We start from the raw sequence: 15,205 nt of genomic DNA, 5'->3' as shown, positions 1-15,205 counted from the left end.
TTAGCTTGACAGACATTTACTACTGTATTATGCATTTTTGAGAAGTGGCATTCTATTTTGACGTATTTATTACACTGTGGTTTACACTGTACAATAAGATAACAATTTAATAACCCCAGGTGGGAAATTCCAGTGTTACAGCAGCAAGAGACGTTAGACAATATAAAAAAAAATAAAACTTTAGCTGCAAAAAGGCATTAACTTAGGAGTATTAAACTTATATATATGTGTGTGTGTGTATATATATATATATATATATATATATATATATATAATATATATATATATATATACATATAAAATGTGCGTGTGTGTGTGTGTGTTCTCAGAGCTAGAATTGAATACTGTATATGGATTTTAAAATGGAGTCTTGACCTGTTTTGTAGCAGCGTGGTCTGTGGGTTTGAGAGATTTGAGAGACTATTTGGATGTTGTTTACTATGACAGTATGCAGTGTACATCCTGATGTACTGTTTTGTCATAATGTTTGGCACTGTAGAATTTAATTTATTTTATTTTTTTTGGAGGTGTAAGTATTGTGGTGTAAGTATACTAATGTGTGGTTTGACACATGTCTGAGGAAATGCTGTGTGAAATTTTTATTCTCTGAGGCTATATCAGATGTGGATACTAATTTGATATACAGAGCTCTGTATTTGAGATTGCACTTAAAACAAGGCAAAGAAGAAAGGTGTTTGCACTTCTCATAATCCGCAACATAACTGTTTCTCTGCTCTTATAATTGCCTTGAAAGCAGAAAAGTGCAGTCTCCCAGTAAGGTTCCGCAGAGAACCTGAATTCTTGAATTAATCAAATTAGACTTAAATCTTTCTTTCTCCCTCCACTTTTATGTAAGGGTTATGAAGAATAGAGCAGAGATATCGCTCCGAAGGCTTGATCCTCTGAGTTCAAGGCACAGGCTTGTGTAACACCAGTGAGAATGATCCAAGGCACTCGACCTCTGACTCCTCAGCCCTCACATTAACTCACTCTTAGACTTGTTGTGGTCTTTAAATGGTTTGGAGGAAGGGAACATACTTTTTCATTGTTTTCATTACTAATGGTTGGACTGTGTTGCTTAAAGTGTCGTGAAAATATTGAAATAGTGGTATATAAGTATACAAAATATAAATGTTATGTTAAATTCCCAGGATAGTTTGAATAAAAAGTGAGACAATTTAAAACTGAAAATCTAGTGTAAACTATGTTGTGTGAGTTCAGGGGAAACTACATTTAAAGTGCCGTAATCCTGGGTTTTATTTATACTAATTTGTTAAATTACCTTGTCTAATGCATCAGGCAATAACAGGGCGCATGGATTCATTCATTCCACAGGTATATGTAGAGCTCAGTAACATGGAATGATATTTTTGGCAAACAGTGTAAAAGTAGCATGATGTATATGTTATATATAAAATATGTACTATGTAGTTCATTGTAAAAGTGAGTTTCTAGCAGGAAATAAGAGCTGAATTATTAGCTAAACTTGAAAAAACATAATGGCTAATACAATTTGCACATTTGATAACTGTTTTTGCATTTCCCATGAAAAATATGAACTATATTTGTAAATGAGTAATGATCTATTAGTTAGATCAGAGAGGGCTCCGTATCTGTGTCAGGTTTGGAGGTAAACTGTACCAGAGCATACACATTTGTGTTATATTTGTGTATATCACCAGTGTAGCCTCCATCTTCCTATAGGCTGCCCTGATTTGTATAGGCCATACATAGAGGAGCATATAGTTTTAATAAAAGCGGTGTTGGAGTAAAATAGGAGAAGTTGTTGAGAATTATACTTACATACATGCATTCTTTGTGACCACAAGGCCAACCAAAACAACCCAATTAGTAAGCAATCATGGATTTAGGTTCCCTGAACCTTTAATGTTACTGTACCATTGTAAAGTATCTATCATGTAACTTTTTGAAGAACGATCATGACCTTTGTACTGTGTACTGTGTGAGGCAGCATGAAGTGCATGAACAATTCTGAGAAATGTACAACCTCTTCAAACATTCACCACGTACATGCCACTGGGCATCTCTTTCACAGACATGCTAACTCATTGAGAAGTACACATACTATCCCACATTCTGCTTGTGTTGTGCAATGCAGATGCCTTTGCAAAAGAATCAAGTTCAACAGTTCATGCAAAAACGATGCGACAGTTGATGGTCATGCTTATCAACATTATGCAGCAATTTCCTCTGTGATGCTGTGTTTATGCTGAGCCCAACTTCTCATGTACATTTTGTCCGACTCGGAATTCATATTAATGTTTAATATCCTTTAGGTGTTATTTCAGTCATTACACTATCATCCACAATTCATGGCCCAGAAATATCATATATATATTTGCAGCATATTGCACTTTTTAAAAAATTCAGCATCAGACCAACATGTATGTTTTGCTGCATTTTTTGAGCCCAAATGATTAACTAACTGTCTCATTAACTGTCAAACAGTCAAACATCATAGTAATGGAAAAAAAGAAAAGAAAAAAAAAAGATGGAAACATTGGACAGCAAATATGTCAAAAATATGCAAAAAAATTTACAACCCATAATACATTAATTAACATTCTTTTACTTCCAATTTACAGTCCAGTCATTTCCACATAGACCTTAAACAAAGACAATATTTATTGCGTTACATCGCATCAATTAGCATAAGCTTGGAATTTAAGAAAAGCTTTAGGGTAGAAAAAACATGTGCTCAGTCCAAGAACACATTAATGATCACCTTTTTTATCACATACAACATTTTACAATTTATTATTGTGGTAATATTGTATGCTTCTTTGACACATGTGCAAATTCCTACATTTTCCCTCAGGGATCAATGAAATCCATCCATCCATCCATCCATATATTAAATTTATATTTAAATTTACTTGAATTGAATCTCTTATATTTTATTGCGATGTTTGAAATCATCATCAGTTTTTCCTTCTTTTTTTGATTATTAATTTTGATTATGCAACATGAGACCTTCTAATATGAGCAGTACTTGGGGAAATAGTGCCACAAATAAGGGAAGGATATTTGATTTAGATATAGAGTTTGACAGCATGGATCAGCAGATGCTACATCAATTCCTGCATGTTTTATTTAGCTTTCTAAACATTTCATACTTGTCATATCACAGTGCATGAACATAGAAGGAAGAGAGGTTTCAGCCTGACCAGCTTGGATCTGTCACTTATGCCAAGATTACTCTAGCTGCTTTTAATGATGCATCAAGCCCTGTTCTCTGTATTATTCCTCTTGAAATTTCACTTACAATTGTTTCTGCTATTATTCGCCCACCTCTGCTTTTTGTGCCAGCAGCACTCGAGCTGGATCATGGAAGGCTTCTTTGATCTGCAAGGCTGCTTTTGTCCGATAACATTTAGTTAGGTTCTTTACGGATTCGTAAAAACACCAGGGCCATTCCTAAAAAGGCAATTCAGATGTAACCCAGGGCAACAGCCCCCACAAAAGGAGCTTTCCAAATAAGAGAAGATGAAGTACGCTAAGTGGGATGTCAGATCAAACCAAACCACTCAGCTTGTGCTTTCCGCTCTGTCTAACGGTTCTCCCATACTGTATGTATTTAGTCTGTGGTCAGACTAAATTGCTGTATAGGTTTATCATGTAAGACAATGAGGGGTTCCTGAGGCGTGACAGCACGGAAACATCCAAGCATAATTCTGATGATGTTGATAGAATGGAATGAAACCTCCAGTTGGCCTAAGTGTAACCCATAGTGCTATAAAATTTTAAGAGTGTTCTCATTTTGTGCTAGGCTGTTATAATATTCCTATGGCATGGGAACATTGCATTGGTCCACAATCAAGCATTCAGAAGTCTTTTTCATTTTTTTTCTTTTTTCTTTGCTACATCGAGTTAAAGAACAAGCAATTTTTCCATTGCAACATAGATATTTTTAAACTTAACTTCCAGACATTAAAAAACCCAAATTATATTTTATATATAAACATTTAAAGGATTGTTTAAAAAAACATTATGTTGTATTATTCCTGAAGTTGTGGGCATTGAGAAATGTATGTGTAGTACTGTGCAAAAGTCTTAGACACCATATTTTGTTATGGATGGTTAGTAAATGAATTATTGAGTCAGTACAAAAATGCTTTTGATTTTCAAACATATATTTCCAACAAAAAATGAACAAATGTTACACAAAAATGTTTGAATGTCAGTAAAGAAAGCAACAAATTGTGTAATGGTTCACTTTCCAAAGACATAAGACAAAGAGACATAATGAAGCTGCTGGCATTTGCATGCAAAAAAGAAGTAAATGTGACAGTCAACGTCTCCAGATGAACTGTGGCAGATTCTCCAAGATGCTCAGTAACACTTACCAGCCAGATCCCTTAAAAAAACCAAACCAAATTGTACCTGAGACGAAATTGTTCTGAGAGAGAGAGAGAGAGAGAGAGAGATAGAGGCCATCAGCCGACAGTCTTTTAGTCATTTCAAGAATTAAAACTAAAGTAGGTGAAAGTGCTTTTAGTAGTTTATGGTTTATAGATTATGGAAGACATTGACAGAACTGTTTCCTCTTTTATAAATAAGCTTTAGATCTTCATTTTTACTCAGGCCTGTGGCTTGCTTACTCTTGTGTTATCAAATGTTTTTTACTTTACATTTTTTAATTTTATTTTATTTGTATTTTTGTTGTGCATCATTTATTACATAAAATTTTGTCCTGTCCCATCCTTTTTTTTTCCTTAATGTTTTTTTATTGATTTATTGACTGCCTTTCTCACTTGTAAATGTTCTTTTTTTATGATCAACAGCCAGCATTACACTTACCTTGTAATTCATTTACTTTCATTGAACTTATTCTAGGCTTTCTCTTGGGATATTTAGTGTTTTCTTTCTGTAAAACGCTTTTAGATATAGAATATATAAAAGCATTTATATATAGAAAGTTCTATATTATTATTATTATTACTGTGCTTATACTATATGTAGTATTAATGATGGAATGTGAATGAACTGTCTTTAAATGCGTTCAGTTTTGTCCTTGTTATTGTGTAACAGTTAGGCATATGGTCTGATCTTAAGTGATACTGAAAGTAGGTTCATCTTCTTCCACTGAAGTGTGGGAATGGCTTCAGTGTAGGAGTAAAGAATAATGGGGGAAGAAGAAGAGGGCAGAGGGGAAAAAAGGACAGGATGGGCAAAAAGGACTTAAGGGAGGAAGAATGAGTGCTAGTGACTCACTGCAGTGGAAATAGTTTGGGTCAGGGGGTAGTGGGTTATATGCGTCAGCCCCCGGAGGACTGGAGGTGGACCTCAACAGGGATCTCAAACAGACTAAATATAGCCGTGGGTTTGGAATCTCCCTTGTTTGTCTCATTACTCATTTTTAGGTTATGCATTATGTCATATAGGTTAAAAAGTTTTAGGTTTCCAACAATTACTGCCAAAGTCCTAGAAATAAAAGATTTTTAAGGTGGGTCCTTGATAGGGTCCTCGACAGGCATTGGGCTGATGATGAAAACGTGAGACATTGTGGTGCAATCAAGAGTAACATTAAGTCCAGTGTTAATAAACACGAGTGGACCATGGATTGAAATCATGTTTTGTGTAACATCAGGGGTCTGTTCTCTATGGAAACATCCTTAAATCCAGTGTCAAAATAACATAACTAATATAAAAAATAAAAAAAGGTCAGCGTTTTATAATGCAATTTTTAGCTAATTTCCGTTGTCTTTGGCTCGTTCCATTAGTCAGCGGTCACTCTTCACCCACATGGCTGACCACCCCTGGGTGTGTTTAAGGTCAGGCAGACAAACAGTTTGTTCAGATCAGATTTTATAGGCAGGAATCCCCTTTGTGTGCCTCTTTGAGATACATGTACTATAAGGCTGGGAAAGCGAAGACCCCATGCTACTCAAAGGCGTCGTCAGCTTTCAGTTCTTAATACTGATGGGGAAACTTTGGTGTTCTTCTATGATTCTTAACCTTTGTTTGTCCTGTTAAATTTAACTGTATTTTACCTTTACTGGGAAGTTGTTTTTTTGTTATGTCTTGTCAAGCTGAAGTTTAAACAGAATCATCCTAACTCCATGGAAATCAGTAGGTGGATGGAAGCATTGTGTTGACAGAATAAGACATGGTTATGGCTAAAGGCACTGCTAATGGCTCTGTTTTTTACAGAGGGTGTTGCTCTATTTGGGACTCGGCTTTGGTGGGCCGCAGTGACACAAATTATGTTATCTGTAGATACGGCGTCTTATCACGTGTATACGTACATAGGCTGTTGGGGAGCCATCTCTGGGAAGTCATTTTTATAATATGCTGTTTTTAAAGAGCAGCAGTGATTTCACTAGAGCTTTGTGGAGCTGGAGAAGATGGAGGTGTCACCTTGGTTTTATTCTGGGATACTAGATACTTGGCACTGTCACAGGGGCCCCGAGCAGGGAACCTAACCACAAACAGTGTGGAACAACTAGCCAAACATGAATAAATAAAAGAGGGTCATTATGGTCTAGGATTATTTTAAAGGTTATTTATAGTTTGTTTAAATGCTTTACTTAGAAGCTATGAACCTGATTTATGACAAACAGTGAAAGTTGTTGGTAAGATAAAGTAATATGTGATGCATAACAGACTTGAACACATTTGTTTAACTTAAAACCTTCTGAGTAATATAATCTCACCTGAGAAAAGATGTGCAGTTAGTATAGGAAAGATCTTACACAGAGGCTCTTATAAGACCATTTAGTTTGACCATTGTTTCACATGAATCATAAAGCGTTCGTTGTTCTTGCCAAATTTTTGTGGCTAAGTCATTATTGACCGAGAGTATACACTTGTTCATGTCACGTGCTGAGACATCTTCTCAAAGTTCACTCGCTGTTTCACCCTGTTTCATTTTTCCTGTATACTAAAGTCATGTTTTGTATATTGAGGTTAAATGTTCCTCTGTGTTATACTAGACCAATTCTGTTTACCCACCTTGTAAGTGCTGGGAAATAAATGTTTGAATATCAGTTAAGCAAACCTGAATGAACGCTGTTATTAGCAATATTAACAATATTTATGTACGTAGATGTACAAAACCCCTTCACATGCTTGGAATGTCTCCTGTTGGCAGGCATGAGTGCAAATAAATGGTAGAGGGATTTGTAACAGGGATTAAAATTGTTTTATATTTTTTAACACTTTTATTTCACATTTTGATTTCAAAGGAATATCTGTAATGTAAATATGATCTTAAAAATGTTTTTACATGAACAAAACAAGCTACACTTACCAAGTCTAATTCCTTGTGTGTGTAAGCACACTTGGCAATAAAGCTCTTTCTGATTGTGATAATTAATCTAATTGCACTTAGGTAGGATCATAATATTTAAGCATCTTACAAATTCTGGCCATGCTGATTTGAATTTGGTTCTTTGGTTTTCTCCATGCAGTACATAGGTGGTATGTGCAATGTGGAACTCACTTACTTTCGGTAAGCGATTTATCCTGGTCGGGATTGCAGTAGATCCAGAGCCAGTCCTGGGAACATTGGGCGTGAGGCGGGAATACACCCTGGATGGGATGCCAGTCCATTGCAGTGCACCATGCACACACATTCACACACACATTCATACCTAGGGGCAATTTAGCATAGCCAAACCACCAACTGGCATGTATTTGGGAAACTGGACAACCTGTAAAACCCACAAGGACACAGAGGGAACATTTGAAAAAGCAAATAAGCAGAGCTCAGGATCGAATCGGGGACTCTGGAGCTGTGAGGCGGCAATGTTACAGTGTATATTAACTTTTTATTTCCCTTTTAATTTCCCCCTTGTGTTTATAAAGACTTTATGAATTACAAGAGCCCAATTTCTCTCACCTCTTTCCAGCATTTTGAATTTTTATGGTTACTCTTACTTACAACCTCCACATTACTCTCCCAAGCCATTTTTTTTTACATAAATACTGGCTCATATAACACCACCATAGTCTGACTGTATATAATGTTTGGTCCTAGACAGTGCTCTTGTCCTAGAATGAATGGAATGTGTTTCAGCAGTGCTGTTTCACCAGAGCCCATTGTGTTGGAGAGCTCAGTCTCATATGACTGCAAAATCTATACAAATATGGTTCAGTCATAATAAGACTACTATATGGCTCTTGGCAGGACACCATACAGAAAGCCCACAGCAAAGTGAGCCCCAAAAATAGGCCATGCTGTCTGGACTTGTACTTAACTCTGAAGGGGTCACCACTTCTGAGTAGCTGTACTGATCAAAGATAGAGAAGTAGCACATCATGCTTACCTTTTTAAACCAAATCACTTAACCACCTGTTTACACACGGCCGGAAGCTTTAACACCTTAGAGGCTTTTCAGTGTTAGTCAGTAGACTTTTTGGGTCGCTTAGTCATTTGGCTTATAATAACTTCATTTATTCATTCATTGCAGTGACTGGTCAGTACTGTTTAGCAAATTAGTTTCACTGCATCTGTTCTTGATTTGTTTCTTTGATGAGTAGAGAAAATACTTGCAGGTGTTCGGGCAGTAGATTTCTCCATCGCCAGAACACGTCATTTATCAGGAATATTCCACTTAGGAATCTCTCAGACCTGAAAATAGAGCATGTCTCTTCCTCACACATGTTTCCAGTATAGATCATAACGAAAGCCAGATGAGAACAGCGTCCTGTGTAGTAACTGCGACATGTTATTAGCCCTGTTAAAGGTTTTAGCTGCTAATAGCATTTCCACAGAAAAAAAAAACAGGTCCAGTCTGGGAAAAGTGTGACATGGCACTCTCGGTTTATAGACCTCGTTTGTTATTTCCTCCCTTTGGTGGAATGAAGGTGAACATACTCACAAGGTACAGACTTCAAAGGCTACACACTGATGATAACTAAAAGCAAAGACACCTCTTAAGAAATAAAATTCTGCACTGCTCAGATAATACACCGAATTACTCAATGTTTGTTCAGTCCAAAAGATTATGAATATATTAGAATACAGTGCAACAAATCATTATGAACTGAGTACTTTATTATTTCATTAAACAATGCAAAAACACCACAACACCACCTACTTCAAAAAGTAGTAGTGCTATCACTTAATTCCTCTTTTTGTAATGAGTAAAGTAAAAACTAATCGGTACTATTTCAAAAGCCAGAGTGATATTCCTTCAATTATTTCATATCAAGGAATCATGAGCGTTGTAATTTTTGCTGAAATTATTTGGGATTAAACTATTATTAGAAGTTCAGATCAGCATTGTAGCACTTTCCCAACGTCTGCTACGACATAGGGAACAAGCCTAATTAAAGCCATACCGAGCATTAAATTTAGACTTCCTAAAGAGTTGAAAGGAGCCTTGTAGACATTTCAGAGTGTCCTGAGTGTCCTGAGTGATCTCTGGGGAAAAGGTTAATATCTGTTTAGATTCTCACGCAAGCCCATTTCCTTTTTAGTGGACTTCCAGGCGTTTCTGTTCCAAAGCCATGTGTATGCCTCTCTCTTCAGTCTCTCTGATCTGACTGTCATCAGACTACTGGGTAGTTGTGATGGTTTATAGGCACATAGCATAAAAATAAAGAGATCATAAAGAATGAATGGATAGGGCATGTGGACAGAAGACTGCCTCACCCTCTGGAGCTGGATTTGCTGAATTTTCCTAGGAGATGTAAACTGCAAGGCATGCAATGAAAAAAAGCAATGTATTGATTTAGTCGGTTGTAAGAAATTGATTGTTGGTGCATATCTCCTTATAAGTTATGGTTGTAGTCAGCAAGACCAAACCATTTTTCAGCTTATGTAAGAACGTGACACTAGGCAAGAATCTAAAAGTAATAGATATTTTAGTTTATTTTTAGAAGGTGTGATAAATGCTAAGTCAAAAACTCAGTTTTCACAGGCACAAGGATTAATAGCTTACTGTATATGTGAGAGACAGTAACAGAAGCATGAGGGACAGAGGTGCAGGACACAAGTGTGTATTAGGATTAGTCCAATACTCCTAGTCAGTACATTAGGCAGGAGTCTTAGCAGACAGGGTTATCGAGTTCATTTCTATAATCAGAGACCAGACAATCACGTCTGGAGCAAAACCAGAGAAAATCAGAACATGACGAGGAACAAAGGAACTATGGAACAATAGCTTATGATCACAGTGGATGGAACAGAGCCTGACATCCAAATTAGAGACAATAGATGGAACAAGGGGGAAAAAAGTGATTAAACTATAATAAAACTATAAGCATACATTTTGAAGCATGAGCAGAGACATACTGTTACATTTACAGCAGATATCTGTATTGTTCTATACAAAAGTTTGGGCAACCCTTGGCTAAGATAAGATTCACTTATCACAGCAGCTCACAGACAGTTAAAGTGCAGGTATTAAAGACTAACGATAGGAAGAAAGAAAAGTTAAATAATAAAAGAAATAAAATTATATAAAATCATAAAATATTGCACATTTGAACATCACATTATAAAATATTGCACATTTGAACATCACCAATTAATGTTATGCTAAATTACATATTTAGTTGATTTTTGAATTGAAAAGACATTTCAAACATTTTTTTTGTGATTGTGGCCATTTTTACTTCATCAGTCCACAGCACTAGTCTTCAGAATGACTCTGGCTTATCTAGATATTGTTTTGCATACATCACTCACTGACTTTTGTGACGAGGTCACAGATGAGGTTTCCTTCTGATGACTCTTCCATATAGATAAAGTTTGTGCGAACAACACTGCGCAGTAGAATAGTGCACCACCACTCCTGTGTCAGCTAAATCTTCCTACAGGTCATCTGATGATTTTGCTTTGCCTTTCCAGATTTTGCTTGATTTCCACAGTTCCCCTTAACTGCCACTTCTTGACATTTCAACTTTTAGCCTAACTTTTGCACATTCATTTTACTGTTTATTTTATTAAGTGCATCAAATATAAAGTAACTGTGCATTAACATTTGCAGATAAATGACATTTTTAAAAAGTTTACTGCAGAGGTTATGTTTCCTTCTTTTCACTTCAAAAATAAAAAACAATATGTCATTTGGCCAGGAGTGCCCAAACTTAAATAAATAAATTCTGAAGCATGATTAGAGGCATGCTTTATGTTACGTTTAGAGTTACCAATTGTTATAAAGTGAGAGTTGATATATCCATAATTGGCATTAAGGCGGGACAATATGGTGGGACTAGGCTGGTAAGGTTCACAACAATATGGGTATGTGTATAAGTAAGTATGTTGGACTGGTAGCTGGGGCTCCATAAGGTCACAGGTCGTTTCAGTGGCAGTGCAGGTTTAGTGAAATAGGCTGGCAGGTCTGGGAATTCAAATGGCCACCATCTTTGCCTCAGAACCTGCAGTCAGATACAATTCTGGCATTGTGATACATTATAATTGGTTGAAAATACCACTGTCCTGTTTAATTTTGAATGTCCCTATAGCACTACTTAGGCATATTTATTTCCGACCACGAGAATAGCAACTGAATATAGCTTGAAAACTTTAGAATTCTATTTAGAATAGAATTTTGTGGTAGTGACACAGACTTGGAAGCCTTTATTTGTCACATATACATTATAGTACATTGAAAGTTTTTCTTCGCACAGCCCATCTTGTTAGGAAGCTGGAGTCAGAGCACAGGGCTTCCCACGATACAGCACCCTGGAGCAGAGAGGGTTAAGACCCCCAGTCTTCTGATCAGTAACCTAGAGCCTTAGCCACTGAGCATATTCAAAATGTAAAACTAAAAAAAAAATTACAAATAATCTGAAAGAAAAACAAGTATTCCAGAAGAGCTACTTCCCAGTAGTGTGTCTGCTCTTGTCATGTAGTAGATGAAGTATGAATCCTGTCCTGATATGAGTTCCATTTTCTTTAAATGTGATTCATCTACAGTAAAAAGAAGGATACTTGAAGCTGTATAACTAAGAAAGATTTCATTTGTCTTATGATTTACGTCAGCTGTCTCTTTTACTGGCATCGTTTAGCAGATTCCAGTCATGTGTGTCTGAAATGTGTAAGTGTTTACCGCTTTGCTGCAGTCAATGGGCCACTATTTGGAGTACTTGGATGTCACACAGAGGTGTTTCAGCATTAGGCAATGAGTCAGAAATGTATCCTACCGGATCCTCTGTCTGTCTCTCTATAGCTCTTTCTCTTTTTCTCTAACTCTGTACACTTCCCACACACACACCTGTGTATGGTCTGTAGGTGTAAGTTGTTTGAGTTTGGAAGGCGGAACAGTTGCTGGAACACACTCACAGCTTGCCATGTCTGCACAGTTTACTGCAAATGACGGAAAATCACTTCGTAAAACAGATTCCAGACTTGTGACGTCAGTCACGACATAAACTGGATAGCTCCTTTTGTGCCCCACCATTACTGACCAACATACTATAACTTGAGTTATTGGTGTGAAAAGGAGGAAAAATCTTTCCAGACAGTTGTTCATTTTCGTAAAAACAAAAGCACTGGTGTGCAAACAGACCTAAAGGAGGCGGTGGAAATTCTTTTTACATGGTGTAGGCAGTTAAAGCTATGTTGAACAAATTGGAACATTTTTGTCTTTGTGTTTATTGTTCCACTTTATTATATTTTTTAAGTGGGCTGAACAAATATAGTTATTTTACTCATTTACTAACAAATGAGCAAAATGTTAATATAGAGACACACATTCGTCTCTACGACTTCCAACATCATTCTAACTTTGGTGCGAGACATTCCAGACTTTTCCACCACATTATTTGTTCCGGAGCATTCCGGCTCCCGGAGGCAGGGATGTGGTGCTCACCCTGCAACTGTCGTCAGGGCCACAGGAATTCTGAGAGGAATGCAAGCAAATGGAGGTGGAAATCTGTAGATATTATTTCTGTGGGTGTAGTGTGTCACTCACATCCTCAGCAGGAGTATCCTGTTATGCTCCAGTTCACACCCTCCCTCCCCCCCTTCTCTCTCTCTCTCTCACTCTCACTCTCTCTCTCTCTATCTCTCTCTCTGTGCTGAACTTACACACTGTTAAGGCAGATGAAGTGGTTCCTATGTCTTGGTGTAAGTGTGTGTACACTTATGTGTGGGTGTGTCCAGGTTGGGGGTGTATAAGTCTGTCTGAACAGAACAGTGCATTTTTGTTTATACTGACTGACAGATAAGTTGATTTCTGAAGATAAAGGAAGTGAATGGAAACACTACAACACTAAAGCATTAAAACCTTCCTCAGTCCTATGTCAATTAGATTGGCACTAGCCAATCATGGGCAGCTATGATGAGCTTGTGTACTGTATATGTTTTGTTCTTACAGCAGTGGTACAAAACACTATCCCTCCATAATAATGTCTAAATTGGTGTACAGAAATAAATACCCTTACAGAATAACTGAAATATTTTACACGATGAATTGCTAAATGTCAATATACTCTTCTCTATTGTATGTCCCACAGTCAAACACCTGAACTTACACTGAAAAGTAAAATACATCAATAATTGTTAAATATTTTAATACGTTTTTCATGTTGTCTTTTAAACATACTGAAATTAAGTTGAAATTTACATTTTTAAACATATATAATCATTTTAAAAACCCGAAATGTGAATACTGTGACACACACGCACACACATACACACATAAAATAATTCACCAGCTAAAACCATCCCCAAAAATATAGAAATGCAGTTCCTTAAAAATCATTGAACAAAAATTGAAAACATTACATGGTTTCTTTTTTTGTTGTTGTTTTAGTTTCTTTTCAGATAGATAGATAGATAGATAGATAGATTGATTGATAGATAAATAGATAGATAGATAGATAGATAGATAGATAGATAGATAGATAGATAGATAAATTTAGGTGCTAGAGCAGCAAAGGACATCAAAGTACTAGACAAAGGTATAACATTCAACATACAGTATATTAACAATTAACGAAGTGCAAGAGACATTGGTAATTATGTGCAAAAATACAGTGTCATGTAATAAGGTGCAAAAATTCAAGGTGTATTCAATAATATCAATAACAGAATGCATGCAAAAGTACAACAAGGTATGAAATAGCAGCAGCAGACATTCATTCATTCATTTATTCATTCATTCATTCATTCACTCATTAACAACAACCAAGTGGTGGTGATCCATGTATGCATTTTATGTGTGTATGTGTGTATATGAATAAAACTTGTCCTTTTATTGCTTTTATTTCTTTTTCATTTCAATTCTGGTATTGGCACAAGTCAGGGAGTTGTCTGAAATTGCATGAAATTGTGAAAATATATAAAAAGATTTGAGTTTACCTGTAGTGCTTTTATCGATGCTATAAATCAAAAAGATTTTTTAAAATAATTTTTACAATTTTCACACTTTACCAACCCTGCATTTGCATGACTGAATTTGTCTAAAGACCCATATAGGAGAGGGAAGTTAGTGCTCTCCTCCAAGCATGTTACATGAGCAGTAGGTTGAAAAGACAAGAATGACGCCTTCTATATTTCTTCCTAAATCTTCAGTTTGTTCTTAATGATTGCACTTTTATACTTCATCATCTGCCCATTTTTCCTCATCCATCTCTCAGGTTTTTGTGTATGCCTTATGGCCTTGAAGTGCAAAGCAGAGACCATCCAGCTAGGATTTCCCTCCTATAGTTCTATTATCACTTCTCAAAATAAACTGCTAAATGAAGATTCACCCAGCACAAACAACACATCAGGTATATAATTAGGAGTTGAGACATCTGTCCAATTTCTACTTAATCTGTGGATTAAGACATCTGGGTGGAATCACTGGAGTGTAAGATTGGTCTCTTAACGATCTCCAACATATCTTTGCACTACAGCAAATTGATCCTTTGGGCTGCTTTGTTTTTACTAACAGTCATATGTTATTAATGATGTACTTTCTTTCCCATTACATTAGATGCAATCTTTCTTCTTTCTCCAAAACCCATCCCAAACTTTGCGGTCTCCCCATCCCTTTTCCAGGAACTTTTCTTTTTGTGTCATGATAAAACCGACATTCTTCCTAAAATATCTCACTATCTAAACACGAGGCTTTTTTATTCCCTGAATGGCTTCATTCATCAGTGGAGTTAGGAGTTTCTCCAAATTGTGCTGAGGTATTTCTGGCTCTAGGACTGGTGTGTGGTGGAGATGCAGAAGTATATAATAAAGTCTCCAAATAGACATACCGATTACCGTTATGGATCGTGGGTGTGTGTGTGT

General features: G+C 36.4%; 1 protein-coding gene across 1 annotated transcript in view; it reads left to right on the top strand.

Moving 5' to 3' along the window:
- syn3 (synapsin III) overlaps window positions 1–15,205 on the top strand; it is a 94,573-nt gene that overhangs the window by 55,861 nt on the left and 23,507 nt on the right. The window lies entirely within an intron of this gene.

The sequence above is a fragment of the Pangasianodon hypophthalmus genome, chromosome 18, assembly GCF_027358585.1.
Source record: "Pangasianodon hypophthalmus isolate fPanHyp1 chromosome 18, fPanHyp1.pri, whole genome shotgun sequence".
NCBI lineage: Eukaryota > Metazoa > Chordata > Actinopteri > Siluriformes > Pangasiidae > Pangasianodon > Pangasianodon hypophthalmus.
Note: the sequence above shows the minus strand (reverse complement) of the source record. Positions and strands in the feature narration are given on the sequence as shown.